This window comes from Arachis ipaensis, chromosome B2 (genome assembly GCF_059453495.1).
Source record: "Arachis ipaensis isolate K30076 ecotype BB chromosome B2, ASM5945349v1, whole genome shotgun sequence".
Taxonomy (NCBI): Eukaryota; Viridiplantae; Streptophyta; class Magnoliopsida; order Fabales; family Fabaceae; genus Arachis; species Arachis ipaensis.
The window spans coordinates 1,960,711-1,976,729 of record NC_142437.1 but is presented as its reverse complement, the minus strand read 5'-3'; the positions used below and the strand labels follow the sequence as shown (position 1 = coordinate 1,976,729).

The 16,019-nt window shown below is 25.4% G+C and overlaps 1 pseudogene; it reads right to left on the bottom strand.

The window, feature by feature from the left end:
* Nucleotides 1–10,645: 10,645 nt before the first annotated feature.
* LOC107626539 (epi-neemfruitin B 7-O-acetyltransferse L7AT pseudogene) lies at nt 10,646–12,279 on the bottom strand (annotated as a pseudogene).
* Between the last annotated feature and the right edge of the window lie 3,740 nt (nt 12,280–16,019).

Genomic DNA, 16,019 nt, shown 5'->3' with positions numbered 1-16,019 from the left:
AGCTCTATATAGCTTATGAAGAGATTGAGAAGGAAAGTTATATTGTAGTTGTGCATTTTAATCTGGTTAATATGTCTATATATAGAGCATTAGACCCTTTTATTTTTTTTAGAGAAACTTATCATCACGTGATCATATATGAATATAATTTAAAGCATGCATGTTTTCTTTCTTTTGTTAGGTAATTTTTTTTTTTATGGAAAAGTATAAGGAGCCAATGGAATATTTATACCATGTGTACAATGGAGGTTTAGGGAGTATTAGAGATAAAATCATTAATGTTACCTTTTCTCATTAGCTGAAACTTTTGAGATGAGTCGTATCATAACATGGTATTAGAGCCTTAGATCCGAAAGGTTAAGGGTTCAATTCTTGGTGAACTCCAAAATCAATTTAAGTTTTTAGGAAGATGTTTATTATCACTAGTACTCGGATGGTTATTCTAGATAGTATGGGAATGTTCATTTTTATAACTCAATAACCCATTATACACATTGTACAAATAATCCATTATCTCCCTAGCGGGATCCTTTTTTTTTTTATAGGGAGCCACTTAGATAAAGACGCTTAAAACGTATTTTTTAAAGATATTTTTAAGTAATTAAAATTCAATGCATATAATTGATTAAATTATGTTATTTTTATCAAAATTAGATCAGATAAACTGATTTGGCCAAAAAATTAATAAACTATATCTTGAACGGATCTAAATTAATTTTTTTTATAAAAAAATAATTAAAATATATATATATATATATTAAGAACCCTAAGTTCTAATTTTTTTTTTTTGTGGTTATAGAGTTAGAATTTAGAGTTTTTAAAATTAAAAAAATATATAATAAAAATATTTTAGTCATTTTCTATAATAAGGTTATTGTATTTAATTTAAATCGGTTCAAGATTTAATTTACTAATTTTTTTACTAAATCAATTTATATAATCTAATTTTGACAAAAATAATATAGTTTAATTAATTATATGTATTAAATTTTAGTTAATAACAAACATCTTTAAAAAAAGATGTTTTAACCATCTTTATCGGAGTATCTCTTTTTTATATATGAACGCTATAAAGATTAATTTGTCACACTTATTTAAATAGATGAATGAACTCAATTTGATTAATTAGTACATACATTCTCTTATTAAATAAAGAAAATTTCACTCGAATTAGATTAGACTATTAATTTACTCAAAAATATTAGGAGACAACAGAAAATAAACATAAAGTAATTTAAACTTACCTTATTTTGCATTTTCTAATGATTGCTAGAATAAACGAGTAATATTAGATACAAAATACTATTTATACACTAAAATAAGTCATATATATGTGTATAAATATATATGTTATTTAATTTATATTTAATGTATATTTTATATTTTAATATATATTTTATATTAGAATAATTATATTAAATATAATAAATGTATAATTATAAATATTATATGCAAGAACGAATTTAAAAATTTTAATATAAAGAGGCCAAATTTCATATAAATTTTTTATTTATCCCTCTTTGTGTTATATTTTTCTTGCAATATAAAAGCATTTGACGCATGATATGAAGCCATTGAATTTTTTAAAAAAAAAAGTTTATGAACATATAAAATTAGAAAAAAATATTTTTTATAAAAAAAGAACATCTAAAATATATAATATGATTATAATAACATAAATCATTATTAATCTCTTATATAATAATATGAATTTTAAATATATTAATATTTTAATATTATTATAAAATAAATGAATTTTTTTAAAAATGACTATAGAAATAAGCATTAGAAACTAATTTGAAAAATTCTAAAGACTTAACTATATCATTTTAAATTGGTTAAATAAAAATATTAATAAATAAAATAATTAAGAATTATATAAATTTATCACATACTAAAAAATAATCACATATAAAACAACTAAAATTATGTAAAAAAATTTATTTCTTTAAGCATATATCTTGTATAAAGATATAATTGCTGAAAAGGAGATTGGATAATGCCACACTATTTATCACCTTTATGTTTATCCTTGATTATATGTATAAAATTATAAATGTTAAGTTAAACAAGATAATTTTATATTATTATTTTTCTAACATTACCATAGCTTACAAGTAAAATACTTTCTTTCGAATTTTAACATGTCAGCATCTAGAATTTGAACCTAAAATAATTAATTAGTTGTGTAGGTACAAACCCTTGTAAGCTAAGCTATATGTTCATTGGAAAATCACATTTATATGTTAATTTATGTGAAACAACATTAACTCCTTTCTGTGAAGAAAAAGTATAGGTAATCAACAACATTTTTGAATAATATGAATTAATAAAATTAAAAAAATAAATTGATTTTAAATTTAATTAATAACATTAAATTAAGATGTAGTATAATTAATAATTATTTATATTGTTCAAGATAGTTATTGTTTACCTAGCATTTCCCGTCTATAAATTAATATGGTGTCGCGGAGTTAGCAATGCATGTTAGGCATGGGAGAAAAAATTTTTAAGTTTCATACCTTCTAAATTAAACTCATTCATTGGGAAGAATGGCGAGTTTTAACTATTATTAAGTTTAGGGAAGTTAGATTATTCGGTCCCTAGTTATAAAGTCTAGATAAACTATGGTCCTCACTTTTAATTAAAAAAAATAAATTATAAAAATAAAATATTATTAAAATATATAATAAATAAAAAATACAAAAAATATTAAAATATATACTAAAACATAATTTTATTTATTAACACTAAAATATCATAAAATTAATATTATTTAATCATTAACATATGATATCTATATAAAAATAAATGATATAAAAATTATAATAATAACACTTAAAAGATAAGACGTTATTGAATTATGAAGGTCATTATTTATATAACCTAAATTTTTGAGATATTAATAGTTAATAAATTTAGAAAAATATTTCAAAGTGAAAAAAAAAAAATCTATATTTTCTTGGGACAATTGCTAATTGCTTGTGATAGCATAACAAATTTTAACTATAAACTTATTTAATTTTATGCAACATTACAATTGAATTTTAAAATTTTTTAAAAAAAATTATGAACAAAACATTTGAATTTGCTAAGACTTTTTTTTAAATATTGCAAAGTATTAAGAGCTTTATATTTTTGTAAATCACATCTGCATCAATTTTGTGGTTGACTAAACATTTGACTTCATAGATAACTTGGTTTGCATTGTATACAAGTTTTAAAATGTTGTCTTTATACGTATTTGCACAAATATTTTCAATTATTTACATAAATTTTTTTATGTTAAATGAGAGTTCTCCTATCTTTTCAAACAACGCTAGTTTATTCTCTTCTTTATCATTAAAGAATGATCATAGAATATATGATACCAATAATTAAATTAAATTAATATCTTGCATAGTTAAAAATAAATATAAATTCATTTATTTTAATTTTAATTTTTTGAAAAAAGTGCCTTTTAAAATTAATTTATAATTTATTTGTTTTAAAATATATATAAAATTTGTTTATAAATAATTAAATTTGAGATAAATACACCAAAAATATTAAAAATTAAAATTTATTAATTTAGAAGTAATTATATATAAATAATTCAAAAAAAATTATTTTAAAGTTTTTAAATTTTTTAGAAAATATTTTGAGATTTTTTAAATTTTTTAAAAATTATTTTATATGCTTTGTCCATATCACACATGTGCACAAGTTAATGTTTCACGTCAAAAATTATTGTTAGTAACTAACAAACGAAAGAGACTATATCATTTAATAAAAATAAATATTAAAAATTATTTTGTATATTTTAAAATTTAAAAGATTAAAATATTTAATTTTAAATTCTTACTGATTTGAATAATTATTCTATTATTTTTCACACACTTCTCTCTTTATCAAAATACAATGTATGGTTTAGATTGATTTTGGTTTAGTTGACAAATAAGGTTTGGCTTTGCATAAAACAGCATTTTCCCTAACCATATGGCAAATGGCAGGTTACCATGAAGCTATTATCATCACTTCTTATTAGACTAACATGTGTTAAAAATTATTTAACCAATCAATTATTTTTTTAGAAAAAAAAAATCAAATTTTATCCAATTCTTTTAAAAGAGTCGGATAAACTTTGAATTTTTTTCTAAAAAAATAATTGATTGGTTAAATAATTTTTATAGATATTATAATTGATTAAATTTTCATTTATTGATGATAAAAATTGAGAGTTGCGGCTACACGTGACTTTTACATAAAAATATTTATTCCAAAAAATTGGAAGTGGAGAAAATATTCTCACTCCTAAATTTGTCATAAATTAATAAATAAAATTGTAGTTGTATTTTTTTCTCATACATTAAAATAAGCACACATATAGTTATTTATTATTAAATAAAATATAAAACTCACACATGTCATTTCATAATTGTATCTCACTTATAATTGAATATATACAAATATAAATTATATTCCTCTAAAAAAATAAATACTAAATTAATATTTAAAAGATTTTGATTCTGATAAAATAGTATAAAATAATCTTTAAAAAATTTAAAATTTGACAAAATTACTTAACTATATAAAAAAGTGACGTCACAATAAACAAAAAATGCTGATATACCCATCAAAAATTCGATGATAACAGAAAATTTTAACAAAATTTTTAATTTTCTTATTTGTCATGGCAGAAGAGATGCTTCTTCTTCTTTGCCATAGCAAAAAAAAATGCAGCAACGAAATACTGTCATGACGAAGAAAATGCTATTTTCTTTTTTTTTTTTTATCATGGTGGAAGGAGATGCACCAACGAGATTAAATTCTATATTATTGATCGCTAAATATCAAAACTTGATTGGAAAAAATTTGGACATCTATCCTTTTTTGTACTTAGCCTCCCACCTGCTTTTTAAAATGACATTATTTATTCATACCATAGCTTTCTTAGTTCTCTTCAACTTCCCCACATGCATGAGACTATATACATACAAAAAACGTAACACTTAAATATAAATCAGATTATCTACTTCATGTATTTCATATTGAGTTAGATTTTTAAGATGTATTTACTATTTATCAACACTTCAATATTATTGTTCTAAAGTGAAACAGAAAACACTTAGAGTAGACTAAAAAATCATCAATTTTAATTATATCTATAAAAAAAATTTATTCAAAACCACTATTTAGAGTAAGCTAAAATATTTTATATTTTATATATATGCAGTATCGTGTTTTATAAGAAATTTAAATTTCACGTGTCTGCGTGTTTTGTATCGTATTATGTCATGTATTTATGCAAGTGTTTATGGATCAAAATATAAAACACATTATTATTTATTAACCTCTCTTTTCTTAATTACATGAACACATAAAAATAATGATATATATTAAAATTTTTAGACAGAGAAACAAGACTTATATAGATATTCACTTTTTCTTTAGCATCAATTTTTTTCTTTTAAAAGAAAAATCAAAATCTCAACATATCCTAAGTATGAAGAAAAACTAAACCAACAATAAACTGAACAAACATTTCTATCCGATAAAAGTGTTCATATTCTTCTAAAAAACCTACTACTGTCCCACCACCCAACTTAATTAAAACCTTCGGCTCTTTTAATTCCTGACAAATAAGAAGTACTGGACATAACACCCAAAACACTTAAATGTTAAACATCAAATGGATTCATTTTTCTTTACTATACAATAAATGGAGCTTAATAATATGCCCCACCTAATTATGAAAAGGGTAAAATATAATTTTTGTTTTTAAAGTTTAATAAAAATTTTAAAAATATCCCTAAGTTTTATTTTGTTTTAATTTTGTCTCAAAAGTTTTCGATTTGCATCAAATATACTCTCGACGGCTAAATTTTCAAAAAAATTTAAGACCAATCTAACAATAATACATGAAAATTATGCTTGATTTGCTTATATTGAGGGTTGTTCTTATGAAATTGTTGTTGAATTGGTCTTAAATTTTTTGAAAAATTAGCCGTCAGGGGTATATTTGATGCAAATCGAAAACTTTCGGGACAAAATTGAAACAAAATAAAACTTAGGGATATTTTTAAAACTTTTGTAAAATTTTAGGACAAAAAATATACTTTACTTTTATGAAAATTACAAGATGTTTTGACTAATACATAAAACACATTATAAAATAATTTCTCTTAAGTGCACGAGCTGAGATAAAGTACATAGGTGTTTTTTTTTTTTTTAAATTCTTACAATATAGGTTCCACATTTTATTTAATGGCTAATGATAATAGAAAAAATAAATCGATTCAAGTCTATATAACTTTGAGTTAGACATTGCCAAAGGACTTGGATCAAGAGTAGCATAATTGAGCAATTCAGTGAATAACTCCAAATTAAATGCTTCATATTCATCTCATCCAAGGTTAACCCAAGCCTCTATACCATCTTTGAATTTGGTATCAACCAAAGTTATCATATTGGTAAAAACATAAGTACTCTTTAAACCAATAGTAGTATGATTATATTAGATATAATAAGTGTTTAATTATGAATATTATATGCAACAACAGATTTAGAAATTTTAATATAAAGGACCAAACTTTACATAAACTTTTTATTTATCTCTTTGTGTATTATATTTTTCGCTATATAAAAGCATTTTGACTCATGATATGAACTCATTGGATTCTTAAAAGAAAAAAAGGTTTATGAACATATAAAATTAGAAAAAAAAGTATTTTTTATAAGAAAAATATATTTAAAATACGCAATGTGATTATCATAACATAAATCATTATTAATCTCTTATATAACAATATAAATGTTAAATATATTAATATTTTAATATTATTATAAAATAAATGAATTTTTAAAAAATGGCTTTAGAAATAAGTATATAGAAACTAATTTAGAAGATTATAAAAATTTAAATGTATAATATTAAATCAGTTAAGTGCAAATATTAGTGAATAAAACAATAATAATTTGAACCTAAAATAATTAATTAGTTGTGTAGGTACAAATCCTTGTAAGCTAAGCTATATGTTCATTGGTAAATCACGTTTATAAGTTTATGTGAAACACCATTAACTGCTTTCTGTAAACTAATTAATATGGTGTCGCGGAGTTAGCAATGCATGTTAGGCATGGGAAAATAATTTTTAACTTTTATACTTATACTAAATTAAACTCATTCATTGGGAAGAACGACGAGTTTTAACTATTATTAAGTTTAAGGTAAGTTATTTGGTCCCCAATTATAAAGTCTAGATAAACTATGGTCCTCACTCTTAGTCAAAAATAAAAAAATTAGACAAATTAATTTATACTATTATTTAATAAAGTTATAAAAATTATTAAGCATTTGCTCAAATTAGTGATAAACAAATTTATGTGAACACTAATTTATCTAATAAAAAAATTAAAAAATTATTTGATAAATAATATTTATTGAAATAATTTACTTATTTAATCTAAATAATTTAGGTGCAACCATAAAACAAAAACGTGGCAGAAATTACCATGGGCAACACGGAGGAGATAGAGTCGGTGGAGTATTTATTTCTTCTATGTGAATTAACATGGCAGGTGTGGTGTAGTTGATTGAGGTCTTTTGGTGAAGTTTGGTCTATTCTTAGAACCATAAGGAACTGTTTGAGAGGTGGATTGGTAAGCATAAGCCGAAACAAGATCAGAAGAAGTGGTTGACGGGGTTCTTTGCAGTTATTTAAAACATTTGGGTGAAACGTAATGCTAGGATTTTCAATAATCAGAAAACAGGTGTTGAGTTCGTAATAAGGAAAACGATTCTGAGCTACAAAGAATGGATCGAGAGTGATCTTTTTGGTGGTTGAAGGCATTGCCGGAAGTTACAAGGATTTTATGTATTTTTATGTAGTACTTGTTGTTTAGTTCGTTTGCTCCACATTAGTGTGTTGAGCTTATTTTGGTTCCAAAATAATAATAATAATAATAATAATAATAATAATATTATTATTATTATTATTATTATTATTATTATTTTAGTAATATTTTTTATTAAAGTAAAATTTATATACAATTATTTTCATAAAAAGTTAATTGAGTTATGTTAAGTAACTAATGACTTTCTTAAACAACATGAACAACAGGCTCTAAAATTGGCCAAATTCAAATAAAATATACTACACTCTAAATTACTCACATAAATCTTAATATTAGAATAAGCATCCGCACACCTAGTGAATTAAACTTTTGATATATCTATTATTCACATTGTTTAATATTTTCATTGTCTATCTATACTTTTCTTAATTAAAATCATTATGTAATAATTTAGTCAAACTTATCGTAAAAATAAATTTATCATTTTTAAGATTTTAAATCTAAAATTCCTTACCAAATGTATAAAACCTTTACTATTTTACTATTTTCATATGCCCTTTTATTATTATTTATATTTAATATATAAAAGGTAGATTAATGAATATACTAGTGTATGTTTATTAATATCTAGTGATTCATAGTGTAAGGACGATACCACAAAAATTCATCCAACTTCCCCTGTTGATGAAGAGATGCTCTGATAATTCAGCTTCATTATTCATTCGATGTATTCTCTTTTTGATTGTGTGGTGCTCCTAACTTTTTTTTTTTGTCTAAAAATCAAATTAGAACACACCACAAGGCGCAAAAAAACAAAAGAAAAATCAAAGAAGCACTACACGGTCTTGTTGAAGGATATCATGCAACTCCTGCTAAAGATCCAACCATTCTACAAATTCAGCATCATCTGTAGTTTCTCACTTTGCAAGCAGGTCAGTTACTTCATTATCCTCTCTTTTAACCAGATTAAAATGAACCTTCTATTACTCCTAATTTATTAGCTTACACTGCGTTTGTTTCATATCCATGTCGGTTATAAGAAAATGTTTTCATGTTATTTATTATTTTAATTTTATGCATTGAAAACGTACAAAAAAAAAAATATTTTTACAATAAATAACATTAAATTATTTTTTGTATAGTATATTTAATCTATGTCTTTGGACACACGATAGCAAAATCCTTATATTAGTTATTACTCAGTATTTGAACTGTTACAAGTGGCTGGTTATCAAGCACAGTATTAAACTACTCTTCTATCTTTCAATGGGGTGATTTCTCATCGGAAAGATGATAGCTTATGTATGCTCTTCAAGGAGGATACCAAGGTTCTGATACCATGATAAAATTGTAATTGAATTTATGTATTCTGTGAATTTGTGGATCACAAAACTTCTTTATTATTGTCATAGGCTAAGATAGAAGAGTAGTTTAATACAGATTTCGTTATTGATTAAGAGTAGGACTCCAGAGCATTTTTCTTCCTCTAAAATACTCACAATTTTGTGATTTTAACTCTAGGAAAGAAGCAACAAAATTTCAACTATTTCAACTTTTGTGTCAGCAAGGTAACAGTATGGTTTTCTAGAATTTATTTCTCTTGGTGACTGAGGCAACTTCTATATATGCTATTAGTAAGGGACTCTGATAATTTCTTTTTAATAATCACTATTACTATGAAATATGAAGGATGACAACCCTAAAGACAATAGGCTTCTACTTGTATTGGATATCTCACTCTCTAAAAGAATATACAACTTTAATTTGTTTGAAGAGTTATAATACAAACATGAGAATAGTCCAACTCAGCCTCATGTAGCCGAATCCTTCTACGTATACATGTACAAATCATATGTATGTTGTCAAGTTTTAATTAAACTGGTTATTAGAGAGTAAACTTCTATATTATTAATCACTTAATTAAAATTAAACTTGATTGAAAAAACTTGGACACCTATCTTTTTCGTACTTACGTAGTGGTAAGGTAGTGTAAATGGTAGTGATAATAATAGTGTAATTTTGTAGTTGAATATAATAAGTTCATTTGCATGAAACATGTACATATCAATTTACACATTATATTTCATTCCATGGAAATTACAAGCTCTTTTAACTAATATCTATAGGACATGTTATTAACCTCTTTTCTTAATTGCATTAACACACACTTCTTATATTTACTCTTTCTTTAACATCAATTTAAGGGGAAAAAAATTCAAAATCTCAAAACATTCAAAGTACTAAGAACTTAAAAACCAACCAAAACACTACTTAAAACACTACCAAGGAACGCCGGCACTGAGAGAAAAGAAGAAGAAGAACGGTGCTGAAAGAAAATTAGAATTAGGGTTAATGTTGAAAAAGAAAAACTAATCCTAATATTTGAATTCAAAATGAATAATTAGTAAAAATTAATTAAATTAATTATCATAGAAAAAGTATAGGTAAACAATGAAAATATTAAACAATGTGAACAATGGATATATCGGATGTTCATTTTTTTTAGGTGTGCCGATGGTGATTCTAATATTAAGATTTAGGTGGGTAATTTAGAAGTGTAATGTATTTTTATTTGATTGATGATTGTTCATATTGTTCAAAAAGATCATTGATTACCTAGCATAACCCATTATCATATTATTTTAATCTCTTTTTTATTCTCATTTTACACATTGTACAGTAATATCATTGTCTCCCAGTACTTTCTCATTTATAATATACGGAGCTTAATAACCATTACCCCACTTTATTGTGAGAATTACAAGAAGTTTTGACTAAAACATAAAACACACTATAATAATTTCTCTTTAGTACATACGTGCTTTTTTTTTATATTACTTAGTCAATTCATTCTCTTCCATTATTATGAATAAGATGTGGTAGTCCTACCATATATATATATATAGGTTCCACAATTTATTTAGTGGCTAATGATAATTAAAGAAGAGAATGAATCAATTCAAGCCTATAATTTTGAGCTAGCCACTGCTAAAGGACTTGGATCAACAGTTGCATAAGTGAGTAATTCAGTGCTTGAAACCAAATGCTTCATTTTCTCCTCATCCAAGGTAGTCCAAGCTTCTATACCATCTTTGAACTTAGTATCAACCAAAATTATCTTATTGGCTAACATTGAATTATCTTTTACACCAACACTACTCAGCCACATAGGTTTTCCCCATCCAAAATCAGCATCATAACCTTCAAAATTACACCAACTATTAAACCATAAGGTTTCTAATGCCTCATCATCACCCTCATTATTATTAGACCATGTTTCACCACTAATTCTCCTAAGAGCATTTTCCATTATTGAACTCCCTTCTTCTTCACTTTGCAATCTTGCAACAAAATCCTTATCAATTTCTTCATTTGACTTCTTTAATTTACTCACCAACTCATCCAAACTCAACTCATGCTCACTACTCATGTGTTCTAAAGTTGTCAACCACACAAAATTTCCTATAGCATTCTCAGGACGTAGAGATTTTTCCATTCTTCGACGAAGATTCACCGTGTTAATCACCATAGAAGGCCTTTGAGTTCCAAATTGAGCCTTTGATGCAGCCATGAAACACTTCCACAACAATGCATAAACTATCTGAACACGTGTAGGAGTGTTAAGATGATTCTTCAATGAATCAGATGAAGATTTTGCCATTATTTGAGCCTTGAGGGTGGCAATAGTTGAATTTTTGAACACAATCCTTCTTGTGACCCATTTTTCTTCCTTCAAAAAGGAACCCCAGATTTTCTTTGAGAAGTCTCTGAAATGTAAAGTACTTGTTGGGAACAGAGAACTTATAGCAAAGTTGGGTTCTGTCAAAGGTTTTGAATTTCGGTTGCAGCTGGTGGCTCTTTCTATCCACACCTTAGTGAAGGTGTTCAATGAATTAGCATCAAAGATCCTATGAGAAACGCAAAATCCAATTGCAATTCCACCACAATCAAAGACATTGACTTGAATGTTAGTCACATGAGCTCCTATCATTGGTTCTTCAGAGTATGGAGTAGTTGCAAGAAGCTCATTCAATGATTTCAAATCAGGCTTCTCTAGAAACTTTGTAATAGGACAATTCACTTTGGCTACTACAAAGTTAGCACCTTCATCATTGCAATCAATGGACAAATCATCTTTGATCCTTCCAGCAAGAGGGTAGAATTGTGTTAGTGTTTCAGATAATGATTGTTTAAGCAACTCTAATCTCTTTGGGAATTCACATAGATTTTGTGAGGTGTAGAATAGGGTGGCTGCTGCATGAGGAAAGGGAATAAGTTGATCTAAAAGGGTGTGTTTAAAGGTTCTTAGGTGAGAGAGTGTGGGAGAAGAAGGTCTAATGTTTTCTCTAGAAATGATTTCAACTTGAATTTTTTCCATTTTTAGCTAAAATAATGAGCTCTATATAGTTTATGAAGAGATTGATTTGTAGTTGTACATTTTAATCTGGTTGATATGTCTCTATATATATAGTATTAGAACTCTTTACTTTCTAGTGGAATTTATGATCCGGTCATCATATATTAATTAATCGGAAATGCCAAGACAAAAAAAAAGGGTCAAAATTTATCTTATTTAAGATTCATTAATTGTCGCAACTTGCAACAATTAATGAACGCTAAATAAGGCAAATTATGACTGTTTTTTATTAATTTTTTTTTGCTATCAAATATTTTCGTAACTAATAAGATTGTCTTTGTTTATTATTTTTTAAATACATGGACACAGACACAAATACACAAAGAGATATATACACAAAGATACACAAATTTTTTTATTGTGTTTGGTGATACTAGACAAAACACACAGTATAAACTAAATATCAATTTTACCCTTATATTATCACCAATGGAATAAGGACAAGAGTAAATTACTAAGGATAAAAGAGTAAATATTTGTGTCTCATCAATGTATATCCGTGTCTCATCTTTTTTGAAAAACATCAAATACATATATTTTATGTATGTTTGTGTCACCGTGTCCTTGAAAAATCCGTATCTCAGCAAATAAACGATGAACATGTACCACCGTGTCTATATATTAATGTATGTGTCTCATCAAACAAACACAGCATAATATACATTAGAACATATATGTCATCTCTCTTTTATTAAGTTTTTTATATTGACACTATAAGAACTAATTAGTATACGTGTTCTCTTATTAAAACCAAGAATTTTGCTAGATAGATAATATATTTAGGTTAGATAGAGTATTAACTTATTTAAAAATATTAGAAGATAATAAAAAAATCAATACTAAATTATACGTTCAAACTTATATAATAAATATGTAATTATGAATATTATATACAAGAGTATGTGGATCCAAAAATTTTAATATAAAAGTGTTGAACTTAATGTTTGGTGGAGAGACAGAGACGGAAAGACTGAGACTGAAAGACAGAGACTAAGAGACAGAGATTGAAATAAATCTCAGTACTCTGTTTGGTGTAAAGTGGGAGACAAAAATTGAAACAAGAATGAAACTCTAATTTAATTTTCACAAAGAATAAAATTGGAATTAATTAATTGAAATGAGGGTATTTTAAGTATAAAATGTTATTAAAGTTTCAGTCTCTATCTCTAAAAATTTTAGTTCTCTATGTCCCCACTTTTTAGAGGTACTGAAATACTGAAATTTTAGAAATAGAGACAGAAATTTTAGTATCAGTTTCTGAACCAACAAACATGATATTGAGTCTCAATCTCTCACTCTCGATCTCAATACCTCAAAACAAACGCTACCATATATAAATCTTTTATTTATTTTTTTTGTATTATATCTTTTGCTATATAAAAGTAATTGACACATGATCTGAAGTTATTGGATTTAAAAAAAGGGTTTATGAACATATAAAATTATAAAAAATAATATATTTTATAAAAAAAATATTTAAAGTGCATAATATAATTATTAAAATATAAAATATAAGTCATTATTAATTTTTATATTATAATATGAATATTAAATATGTTAATATTTTAATATTATAAAAAAATAAACAACTTTTTTAAAAATATTATAAAAATGAGTATATAAAAACTAATTTAAAAAATATTGATTTGAGTATATAATATTAAATTAGTTAAATAAAAATATTAATAAATAAAATAATTGAAATTTAATTTATTATATATTAAAAAAATTACATATAAAATATTTAAATTACATAATATTTTTTATTTTTTAAACAAATATTTTCTATGAATATATGGTTGCTGAAAATGCCAGGGAGGACTACTTGCCCCCTTTTGTATTTTCTCTTAATTATATATATAAAATTATAAATATTAAATTAATAAGATCATTTTAGGTTATTGTGTTTCTAATATTAGGGTTAAGTACGATTTTGATCCTTAATATAGAGGCCAAAAATTTATTTCGTTTCCATCATTTTTTTTTTGCTACAAAATGGTCACGAAGGTTTAACTTAGTTTTAAAATCGTTCTTCAGACAAAAATACTCCTCCCCTTTTCTTCCCCAAAATCAACCAAAAGCAGAAGCGCAGAGACACAACCAAACGTAGAAACAGAAGCAGGTAGAAGCAGAAAGCAGAAGCAGAATAACAACAATAAAAAAAATAACAACTAAAAAAAAAAAAAAAAAAAAACAACAACAACAACAACAACAATAACAATGGATAATGGAATCAGAACAACAACAAAAATAGAACCAGAAGCAGAAACAAAAATAGAACCAGAAGCAGAAGTAAAAACAGAAGCAGATAGAAGCAAAAGTAACCAGAAGTATCAACAACAACAATAGAATAAAAGGAATAAATAGAAGCAACCAAAAGCATCATCAACAACAACAACAATGGAATAAACAGATAGAAACAAAACACCTTCCTTTAAATTTGAAAAATTAAAGAAAAAATGAATAAAAATTGAAACAGTACTGCAAGGACCTCGAGGCGGTGGTGGGGAAGGAGGGACTGCGGCGGTTAACTGCGAATCATGAGGGGAGAAGAGTTGCGGTGGTGGTGGTGGATCGCGTGAAAAGTACTGCGGCAGTGGTGGTGACATCGCGAATTGCAATGAGAACGGCGATGCAATGATGGCGGGCTGCAAATCACAACGAGAGCAGGGATGTGGCAATGAGAACCGATCCGTTTCTCTTTTCTCTTTCTCTCTCTCTCTGCTCTCTCCTCTCTTGTCGTTAGTGTGAGTGTGTGCTAAGAAAGAAAGGAGCAGCGATGAGAAAGCAGCGGTGGCGAATAGAAACAGTGGCAGCAGTGTGGAGATTCTCCACCTTTCCTTTCCTCTTCCTCCTTTCCCCTCTTCCCCAAACAACACCCCCTCCCAAAGCACGACCTTCCTTTCTCATTTTTTCGTTTTCTTTTTATTTTTTATATATTTTTTAATTAGGGGTAATTTAATAATAAAAATAAAAAATTTGATAAAAAATAATTTTAAAATTAAGTTAAACTTTTGAGATAATTTTGTAACAAAAAAAAAACCAAAAAGTAAAATAAAATTTTTACTCTATATTAAAACTGAAATCATACTTAACCCCTAATATTACCATAACTTACTAGTAAAATGCTTTCTTTATAATTTTAACATGTCAGCAGCTAGAATTTGAACTTAAAATAATTAATTAGTTGTGTAGGTACAATTCCTTAGCTTGTAAGTTAAGCTATATGTTCATTGGTAAATCACATTTATAAGTTTATGTGAAACACCATTAATCCTTTCTGTGAACTAATATGATGTTGCGGAGTTAGCAATCTATGTTAGGCATGGGAAAAGAATTTTTAAGTTTCATACCTACTAAATTAAATTCATTCATCCGGAAGGAAGGCGAGTTTTAACTATTATTGTTAAGTTTAAGTTAGTTTATTTGGTTCCTAATTATAAAGTCTAGATAACCATGGTCCTCACTCTTAGTCAAAAATTAAAAAATAAAAAGTTGATAAATCAATTTCCACTTATATTTAATAAAATTATAAAACTTTTTAAGCATTTTTTGAAAATTACAATAGATAAACAAATTTTTGTGGATATTGAAAACTAAAATCTATAATAATTTTTCTTGAACATTAATTTCAGTCATTTCTCTAAAAAAGTTTACTTTTTATAACCATTTAATAAAAAATTAATTAGATAGTTCGAAATTAGTTTTTCAATAAGAAATAAAATAATTAATTATTTTTTTCTTAAAATAATTAATGAAGCAAAGT